The 10626-nt window shown below is 32.9% G+C and overlaps 1 long non-coding RNA gene across 1 annotated transcript in view; it reads left to right on the top strand.

Annotated features, from left to right (window-relative positions):
* Positions 1-1575: 1575 nt before the first annotated feature.
* LOC117116483 overlaps positions 1576-10626 on the top strand; it is a 12064-nt gene continuing 3013 nt past the window's right edge. Inside the window, exons 1-3 of the long non-coding RNA XR_004446760.1 lie at positions 1576-1618; positions 2091-2132; positions 3762-3851. This is a non-coding gene — a long non-coding RNA (uncharacterized LOC117116483). The remainder of the gene's footprint in view (positions 1619-2090; positions 2133-3761; positions 3852-10626) is intronic.

Raw genomic sequence — 10626 nt, 5'->3', positions numbered from 1 at the left:
AGTTTGTTTACAAACTTAATTTGACCTCCTACCGCACACTTCTTTTTTCTTTTTGTATATAAAATGTAATTTTAATTGTAATATTTTTCGTTGATTAATTTATATTTTATGTGTGTGTGGTAGAAAACAATAAAATAAACAAAACAATGTATATACTTCAGAGTCTGAAACGACAGTCTCAACCATCACTAGTAGCTGAGACAACTGAAATTAGGTTATAATGTTTAAAAACCTCAATTTCCAACAAAATTAAACTTAATTCTTATGTGTTTTAATTGATTAGCAACTCTTAAATATTATTCAATGTTAGTATTCATACAGAACCTACAGCAGTGCTACCATCGACCACATTAGGGGCAACTGAGACTATTTTCTTAACTATTATTATGTATGTATTCAGAATCTGCAACTACAGCTCAGCCATTAATAACAGTGAAGACAACTGATATTAAGTAGTAAAATTTAATTAACTCGAAGTTAAAACTTGTTAAATATTATAATTAAAAGTACTTTTTAGTATTAATCACATTTTTATATGTATACAGTTCCTACAACATTGCCGTCAACCACATCAATGACAACTGAGGGTATGATTTTTACTGATTATTTTTATGTATATGCTTTTCAAATTTGTTCATTCAGAGTCTAAAACGACAGTCTCAACCATCACTAGTAGTGGAGACAGCTGAAATTTGGTTATAATATTTTAAAACTTCAATTTCCAACAAAATTAAACTTAATTGTTAAGTGTTTTAATTGATTAGCAACTCCTAAATATTATTCAATGTTTGTATTCATACAGAACCTACAACAGTGCTACCATCGACCACATTAGTGGCAACTGAGAGTATTTTCTTAACTATTATTATGTATGTATTAAAAAAAATATGTGTATTCAGAATCTGCAACTACAGCTCAGCCAGTAATAATGTTTAGTGAAGAAAACTAATATTAAGTGGTAAAATTTAATTAACTTTTATGTCCAACAAAATTAAAACTTGTTAAATGTTATAATTAAAAAGTACCCTTTTAAGTAATAATAACATTTTGATATGTATACAGGACCTACAACATTGCGGCCAACCACATCAGTGACAATTGAGGGTATGTTTTTTTACTAATTATTACTATGTATATGCTTTTAAAATTTGTTTATTCAGAGTTTGAAACAACACTGTCAACTATTACTAGTAGTTGAGACACCTGAAATTAGGTTATAATATTTAAAAACTTCAATTTCCAACAAACTTAAACTTAATTGTTAAGCGTTTTAATTGATTAGCAACTTTTAAATATTTTTCAATGTTTGTATTCATACAGAACATACAACAGTGCTACCATCGACCACATTAGTGGCAACTGAGAGTAATTTCTTAAATATTATTATGTATGTATTTAAAAAAATATGTGTATTCAGAATGTGCAACTACAGCTCAGCCATTAATAGCAGTGAAGAAAACTGATATTAAGTGGTAAAATTTAATTAACTTTAATGTCCAATGAAGTTAAAACTTGTTAAATGTTAAAATTAAAAAGTACCCTTTTAAGTAATAATAACATTTTGATATGTATACAGGACCTACAACATTGCGGCCAACCACATCAGTGACAATTGAGGGTATGTTTTTTACTAATTATTACTATGTATATGCTTTTAAAATTTGTTTATTCAGAGTTTGAAACAACACTGTCAACTATTACTAGTAGTTGAGACACCTGAAATTAGGTTATGATATTTAAAAACTTCAATTTCCAACAAACTTAAACTTAATTGTTAAGTGTTTTAATTGATTAGCAACTTTTAAATATTTTTCAATGTTTGTATTCATACAGAACATACAACAGTGCTACCATCGACCACATTAGTGGCAACTGAGAGTATTTTCTTAACTATTATTATGTATGTATTTAAAAAATATGTGTATTCAGAATGTGCAACTACAGCTCAGCCATTAATAGCAGTGAAGAAAACTGATATTAAGTGGTAAAATTTAATTAACTTTAATGTCCAACGAAGTTAAAAATTGTTAAATGTTATAATTAAAAAGTACCCTTTAATTAATATTAATAACATTTTTATATGTATACAGGACCTACAACATTGCGGCCAACCACATCAGTGACAACTGAGGGTATGTTTTTTTTACTGATTATTACTATGTATATGCTTTTAAAATTTTTTCATTCAGAGTCTGAAACAACAGTGTCAACTACTACTAGTAGTTGAGACACCTGAAATTAGGTTATAATATTTGAAAACTTTAATTTCCAACAAAATTAAACTTAATTGTTAAGTGTTTTAATTGATTAGCAACTTTCAAGTATTTAATAATTTCAATTTACTTTTCTAAATGTTTAAGGTTTGTGGACATCAACATATGTTTACAAATACTGGTAGACGCTTATACAGTAGGCCATCTCCACCTAAAGATGATGTATTTTGTATCTCATCTGTGTCTAAACGATTAATTTATATAGGCCTATCCAATTCAGGTCAACATTTGATATAAACGTTTTAAAATATTATATTTTTATCCCCCGAAGAATCTCTGCGAACTTTTCTGACATGGGAAGGAAAAGGGGTGACAAAGCGGGGGCTCCTAGTCCCCTTCCCTAGCGCCACCACTGGTTACCTTTGAGGTCTATTCTCAGTATTGTTGTCTATAGTAGTACTTAAAGATATTGTTATTGTTGATTTATGTTCTTGATTTTGCAAATCGTATTTTCATCATTAGAATGGTAAATTTCAAATAAACATTAATTATTTTACCATTTGTGCGTTGATAGCATCTAAATTCAATATCTTCAGCTTTCGACAGACTTTCGATTGTATATTCCAGAGCCTAACTATTATACAGTTTTTGGTTTACCAATCATGAAGCCAAGTTGCTTGGTGTTATAAAATTACCTAATCTTACATTTAGATCATATTATATTAGGACTGTGTGCGCACAAACCTCTCGGTGTCCAGGTTTATTAGCAAGTTTTTGTTAGTCTTGGTCCCAATTTTGTTTAAAAAAAAAAAATTAAACTATTAACAGTTATTTAAGTAAATATAATTTATGTTTATTTTATTTTATTTATTTATTCAAGACTCAACAGTGTATCAAAAACACCAATAACAGAGTTGCCATAAAAATATACAATATCATTCATAAAAATATATAATTAAAAAAAAAAAAACATAAAAAGCATAAAAAATCGTAATAATATATTAAAAACCGGTATTTAGTATAAGATTAAAAATAGTAATATACAATTAAAAATATCAATATTAGGAAAAATTTGAAGTAGATTATTATAAGAAAGTGCAACACGACGAAAAATACCATTAGTACAAACATTAACACGAGATTACGGAACTTTTAACAAATGATTGGTACGAAGCCTGCGCACGGGAACATGAAAATAAAAATTCGACACAAGGTTACAATCAAACTTACAGTTTAAACATTTAAATAGAAAAATAAGATCGTTTCGTTTTCGTCTAGTTGATGGTAAAAATTGTTCGCAACTAAGCGAACCGGCAGCTGGGCCAATGAACTTCATGAATTTGTTATGAATCCGGTCTATTCTAATGAAATGAGTATGAGATATTGAGTTGTAGATAACTGAACAGAAATCAAGGGATGGAGTAATTATTGATGTATATAGAGTAAATTTTGCTGATGGTGTAAGAAGTTTGCAATTTCTCCACATTAGTCCAAGCAGCCGGTTTGCTTTTTTAACAATGGTGTCCAATTTCTTTCTATTACCCACAGTAACTACATCAACAGAAGTCTTATCAACTTGCCAGTGGGTCTGTTGGGAAAAAACAACAGTGCCAACGTCCGCATTAGTGACAACTGAGGGTATGTTCTTAACTTACATATCTGAAAACTTGTTTATAAACATTATCTGACACAACTAAGACGTCAACAGGACTGGAGGCAACATAGACATTGGAGAAAACTCTTTATGTGGTCCACATACATATAAATTAAATTACCTATTATAACTACCTCTATTACCTGTCATTAACTGATATTAAGTTAAACATAATTGTCCAACGAAGTTTTAAATTTTGTAATTAATAATTAACTTTTAAATATAATAAATTTTATAACACATTAGCATTTTTAAAGAATGAAACTAGCCAGTAATTGACATTTTTTTTATATAGTATACAGAACCTACAATAGCAGCACCACCGACCACATTAGTGCCAAATAATGGTGTGTTTTTCTTTATTTCGTAAGGATTTTATATACATTGTATTAATGACTAGCTGTTAAAAAAAACCCCAAAACAAATCAAACAACGTAATTTGTAAACGTTGCATTCCAACAAAAGTTGGAAGTCGTGGCTATCTCTAAAATATGAGTAAAAGCAGATGACACAGCTGTTTATGTAAATATTACCCCATCAGCAGTATATTTTAACTTCAACTCGTTCATTGTTTATGAAGTGGAATCCAAAATGCACTTCTGTATAGTGCAGGCGTGGATGTGACTGCAAATTGGTATTCATTTCATTTATTTCTTTCTAAACATAAACAATATACAATAAATAATACATTAAAACAGTAAAGGCCTGTTATATATAAAATTACAACAGATTTTAATGAGACAATTATTAATGCTAGGCCTAACACTTGAAAATTTGGTGAACGAGACATGTAGACAGCTGTGAAACTGACAAAATTATTTCAAAATACCTAATTTCTGTATTTTCTACTAAACGAAAAAAAAAACAACCCAGATATTTTCAACAATTCACTATTTTAGGCAGTGTATTTGACCATTAAGCAAGATCGTGAATTCTAAAATTATTTAAAAAAAAAAAATTGTAAAAATTGGTCAAAATAATAATAATAATAATAAAATAATAATAATAAAATAATAAAAATGAAATAATAAAATAATAATAATAAATAATAATAATAATAAAATAATAATAATAATAAAATAATAATAATAATAATAATAATAATAAAATAATAATGAAATAATAAAATAATAATAAAATAATAATAATAATAATAATAATAATAATAATAATAATAATAATAATAATAATAATAATAATAATAGGCCTAATTTTTCTGCAGAATCCGCATTTTAGAAATGGCGATTGGTAGGAGTGTGCGAGTTCTCCTGTTCATCAATCTTTGGGACTGGACTTGGAGACCCTGTGTTGGGGTATTTCTGTGATCCAGTATTGCGATATGGACATCGCTTCCAGCTTTGAGTTATTTTATTATAATGCGTTTTGCTGTTTTGATAGCAGACTCTGCTTTACCGTTCGCCTGACTGTTTCCTGTGCTACTTGTGAGGTGGTCAAAGTCTGACTCCTTCGCGAATCGCTTAAATTGGTCCGATGTATATTGTGGACCGTTGTCGCTTATCACTTGCGACGGCGTTCCATACCGTGCGAAATACGCTTTTAGTTTTTGAATCACTGCTACGCTGGTCGTTTTTGGCAGATAACCAATTCCCCCAAAATTACAGTAATAATCGACAGTTATCTAGTAATTTAACTGAGAATAAGTCGGTCGCAATTCTCTCCCATGGTCTTGTTGGCAATTCGTGTAGCATAAGTATCTCTTTTTGTTGTGATGTCTCTAAGGATCTACAGATGTAACATTTGGTAATCATTTGTTTGATATCGCTCTCGCCATACGCGACCAAAATACGCATTCCATGGCACTATGCAAACAGCCCTCTTGTCCAAGGTGGGGTGCATGTATTTTGTGTTTTATTTCTTCTCTTAATTTATCGGGTATGATTATCCTTTCTCTTCTGAATATGGATCAACCGCTCGAGATAGAGTGTCCGCTATGGTGCATGTTGTATGTCGTAATCATATTGTTACACTTGCAACAACATGCACCAGGTAGGATCTTTCATCTATTTGCTTTGCTACCATCATCACCTTTTTCCAATGCTTGTTTCCTCTAACCAACGGTTTCATTCTAACAATATCAACTGAAGTAATGGGGGCGATCCTACAACAACAATGAATTTTGTGCAAAGCATACAAGTCTGCCGAAATAAATAAAGAGTATTAAAAGAACAAAAGATCAATGATAAGAAACTGTGGGAAATAGCATACAGAATAATTCTATGTCAAAGTCAATGATAAAAACACTAAATTGGCAGTAAAAACATATATATATACCGTAAGTGACCTTGACATTGTAGCATAATGCACACGTGCAACAGACAACAATCTCACAACATACAATAATGTGGAAATATAATTATAATTTCATAGCTATTTTTAAAAATTTGATATGACCTTGACCTTGTAGTATGCACGTGCGCAACAAGAGTTTATCTTAGAACATACGCAGACTCTGACTATGTGCCGCACATAATAGTCACCGAGTTTTAAAATTATAATAACAAGAAATTGTAGAACTTACAATAAAAAAAATCTCACAGTAGAACAGCATTAGAGAAAATCCGATCAGAATGACAAAATAAACTAAGCATCCACTGGAAGGAATCCCAATATCTGCACACGGATCTGTTTTAAAATTTATATATTAAAAGGAATCCTCGATCAATGTTAAGGCCTAGTTCTATACAGTCTAATGTGTAAATATTTTCTGTTCTGCTATTTCTCATTAGAGAAAATCCGATCAGAATGACAAAATAAACTAAGCATCCACTGGAAGGAATCCCAATATCTGCACACGGATCTGTTTTAAAATTTATATATTAAAAGGAATCCTCGATCAATGTTAAGGCCTAGTTCTATACAGTCTAATGTGTAAATATTTTCTGTTCTGCTATTTCTCGTTCTAAACTATTTTTGAAAAATTCTTAACTACTTTGTACTTTCATATTATTAAGTGTTTGTCCATTGTAGAGAGCTAATTAGGGCAAATATTGCATGATATAGCATATATTAGGTTAGCATATATTAGGTCGTCAGATAATTAAGTGGCGGCCGCCAGATAATTAAGTGGCGGCTGCCAGATAATTAAGAGGCGGCCGCCAGATAATTAAGTGGCGGCCGCCAGTTAACAGATCTGAAATTTTAATTCACTGGTGGCATTAACGGGCTTCCGTAGTTTATTGAGTGATGGGTGATACGTAGTTATTAACGGTGTGCGGTTAGAGGATGTATTTTCGTTGTATTACAGTAGGTCCTGGCGTGGTATACGCTTAGCTTTCTCTATCGGTTTGACTACTACTTGTGTGCGATACTTTTTAGTTTCTTAAATGTGTTAGCTAGTTCTGTTAAATGATTATCTCTGCCTATTGTATCAAAACAAATGCGGCTGTAACGGAGGGGTTGGCTATTTACGATAGTAACATGTTTAGGGTGTGCGCTAGTTGCATGTAAGTATTGTTGGGTGTCAGTAGGTTTCTTATATATGAATGTACTAAGATGGCCATTATTTAACTTAACTGTAGTGTTCAAAAGTCCTTAGATATATCAGCGGTAAACTTAATAGTTCTATGAAATGAGTTAAAATCAGTGTAAAAGTCGTTGAAAGAATTTTCTTTATAGGGCCAATATATAATACAGATATCATCGATGAAACGAAGGTAGAGTGTGGGTTGGAGTGTGCCGGGTGTCAAGAAAAAGTTTTTCTAAGTTGGACATGAAGATGTTCGCGTATTTTGGTGCCATGCACGTTCTCATTGCTCCATTGATTTGAAGGTAGTGTGTTCTGTTAAAGATGAAATGGTTGTGTGTTAACAAGAATTCTGCTAAACAATATAGCATCCAGCCCATCATGATGGCGTATATTCGTGTATAGCGACGAGTTTCTATAAAATGAAGACCGAAGACCCAAAACGAAGACCTCTATTTTTTCTCTTTTATTTTGATGATAATACAACAGGCTGTCATAAAATCAAAATTATTAATTTTTTTGGGCGTCTGTTTGTGAAATTTTCAAGTTTTATAGACACCTTATATGGGGTGTCTACAAAACAAAGGCCGAAGGCCAGAAAAACGAAGACCCACATTTTTTCTCTCAATTGTGATGAAAGTATTGTTTTTAAATCACTTCATGCTATGCATTATGGCCCTGTCACATAGTAGCGAATAGACCTAACGTATGCCGAGCGTTCTCATTTTTTTTTCCTAAGTCCCGATACGCTCAAATACGCTCAATTTTTTTGGCAAAAAAAAAAAAAATTTTTGCGTGAAAGACGAACGCCCAACGAATGGGAAACGAATGCTCATCGTACAACTAGCGTCCATTTAACGAATTATGACAGCGCGTTCGCCCAACGAATGTTCAGCGTACACAACGAATGCCCAGCGAATGTCATACGTATGCCTAACGTATTGACGTCTTGTAAACGTTGATGTAGGTCGGTATACGCTGAGTGTTCGCTTGCCATTCGCTACTCATTAGTTAGACAAACGCTATGAATAATTATGCATTTGCTATGGCAACGTCAGATGGGATTGAACGTGTTTGGACGAACAAAGGACGAACAGAAAACGTAAACCCAACGTGCACCCAACGTGCGAAACGTTCAAACAACGAATGCTCACCGTATACATAGCGTATGTAGCAGAACGTTGTCATACGTTCAAAATGTTGAACATGTCCAAAAATTAAAATCGACCCCAGCGTACCTCAACTAACAGCTAACAAATACAACGTATGCCAAACGTATTACGAACGTGTCACAAACGAATGTCAACTTACGCGAACGTAAACCAATATTTTGATAAACGTCGGCATGTTGGTTCTATACGCTACAGTGTGACAAGGGCTTAACATGGACCTATTCTTATTAATAGGTCCATGCATATAGTATTCGTCTTCTTCGCACATTGTTGCCTGAATCTGAGTCAATTTACGCGGCAAACAATGTTGTACGTCAACGGCTGGTGGCTGAGCGCGTCTTGGCGCTGCTACCCTCTAAAGGAAAGTAATTGGCTTGGCCTAGCGGTATTTTGGAACCTACAAAAACCGTTAACATTTCGTTTATAAACTTGTTCCATGTTAAAATCAACAGTAGGCATGTGGTATAGTGACGCATGTGTGCAGCATCTATCATTTGGTAGTGACACCAACATAGGATGGACGAGATAATTAAGGATCTTCGTTTTATAGACACCCCGTTTCTGGGTTGTGAGCATGAGTCGATGACTCGATGTAGGCTGTCTAGGATTGGTATCCTGAACATCATTGGTCTTATTATGTCCATTGTGATGAAATTCTTTCAAACGAAGGCGTCGAAAGTACGCTTTAAGTTCACCACATAATTTGATCTTATCCAGAGGACACGGAACTAGGGGGTGCTGCGTTATGGAGAGTATAATGTGTGACCGGAAATGGTCTGCCAGTTGGTTGTTACAATGCGCCAGTGATAGTGGGGTACAGCAAGGTGAACATATTTATGTAATGTATGAAAAAAGTTCGTGGTTTGTCGGGTAGTGAAATTATTATTGTATATTTTAAGTGGACCCGCCATGCATAAATGTAAGTTAAATGACGGTGATTAATTAGCGAAGGTGATACACAGGAGTACACGTAGCTGGTTAGAAAACAAAAAAACAACATCTGTCTCTTATACACATCTAGATGTGTATAAGAGACAGAGTAGAGTGTGCAATGTTATAGGAAGTACTCTTTCAAAAGAAATAAATTAAAATAAGAAAAAAAAACCCCAAAAAACTAGGGCCTAAAAATAATTCAGTTGCAGACGTAGCTTGTTTAAGTATTATATGCTAATGCGGCTCTTGTAGCCCTAGCTAGTCTAAGACATTCATGTGCAAAGCAGTGGTGTTTGTTTATCCATGAAAAAAGCAAGCCGAGAAAGTTTGCCTTACCAGGAAAAGGTGACGTAATCTAGCTTATGGCGTATGCATGCTAACTAGTCTATAGTGTGAATGTGACGTCGCCAAAAAATAAAAATTTTCTATTATAACCAAAATATTAATAACTACAAGGTTTGTGGGCGTAAATTCCCTTAATACGAATTAAGGGTAGCACCATCTCCTTGCCATACAAATTACAGCTCCCATTGACGTCTCAGTCGAGAAATACGAGTAGCTGAAGTTTTTCTCGAAAATCTAATACAAAACCATATCGATATTTCACGTTCCACTTCTGACTCCGAGTTGTGCTTCGCTCACGCCGCTGACGGCGCACAGTGGGCCAGGGCGAAATCAAAGTGTGCCAAAAGTCCATTTTGGTGACTATGGCTTTTACACTTTTTTCACATGATTGAAGATGGGTATACCCTGGTGAATCTATCCTGAAAATATTTTACATTTAAACGGATTTTAAGGGTAGTATTTTTCAAGACATTTCGGAAAGTTCTCTATAAATATTTTAAATGCTATTGTCTACATTATATCAAAACACGTTTTTTTCTTACAGAATATTCGGAATTACTTCAAAATGCACAGGTTTATTGTATATAAATTGGGGAACACAAATATATGTTTTGGTTTAAATTTGGAGTTTGCATCAATAATAAATCGTTGTTTAAACGACGGAAAAAATATTAAAAAATCTAATTTTAGAAAAGTAGGAGAGAAAGTTTAGATTCTTGTGGATTCATGCTTTAATTTTTACCTCACCATCTTCAGTATAGCCTTAGCTTTATGATGGTACCAAATTTAGCTGCTACTTTTTGCAACTTTGCGAGCTAGACGCAC

Source organism: Anneissia japonica, unplaced genomic scaffold, assembly GCF_011630105.1.
Source record: "Anneissia japonica isolate Jap-2015-1 unplaced genomic scaffold, ASM1163010v1 scaffold284970_len119093_cov105, whole genome shotgun sequence".
In the NCBI taxonomy this organism is placed as follows: Eukaryota; Metazoa; Echinodermata; class Crinoidea; order Comatulida; family Comatulidae; genus Anneissia; species Anneissia japonica.
This window is presented reverse-complemented; position numbering and strand designations above follow the sequence as displayed.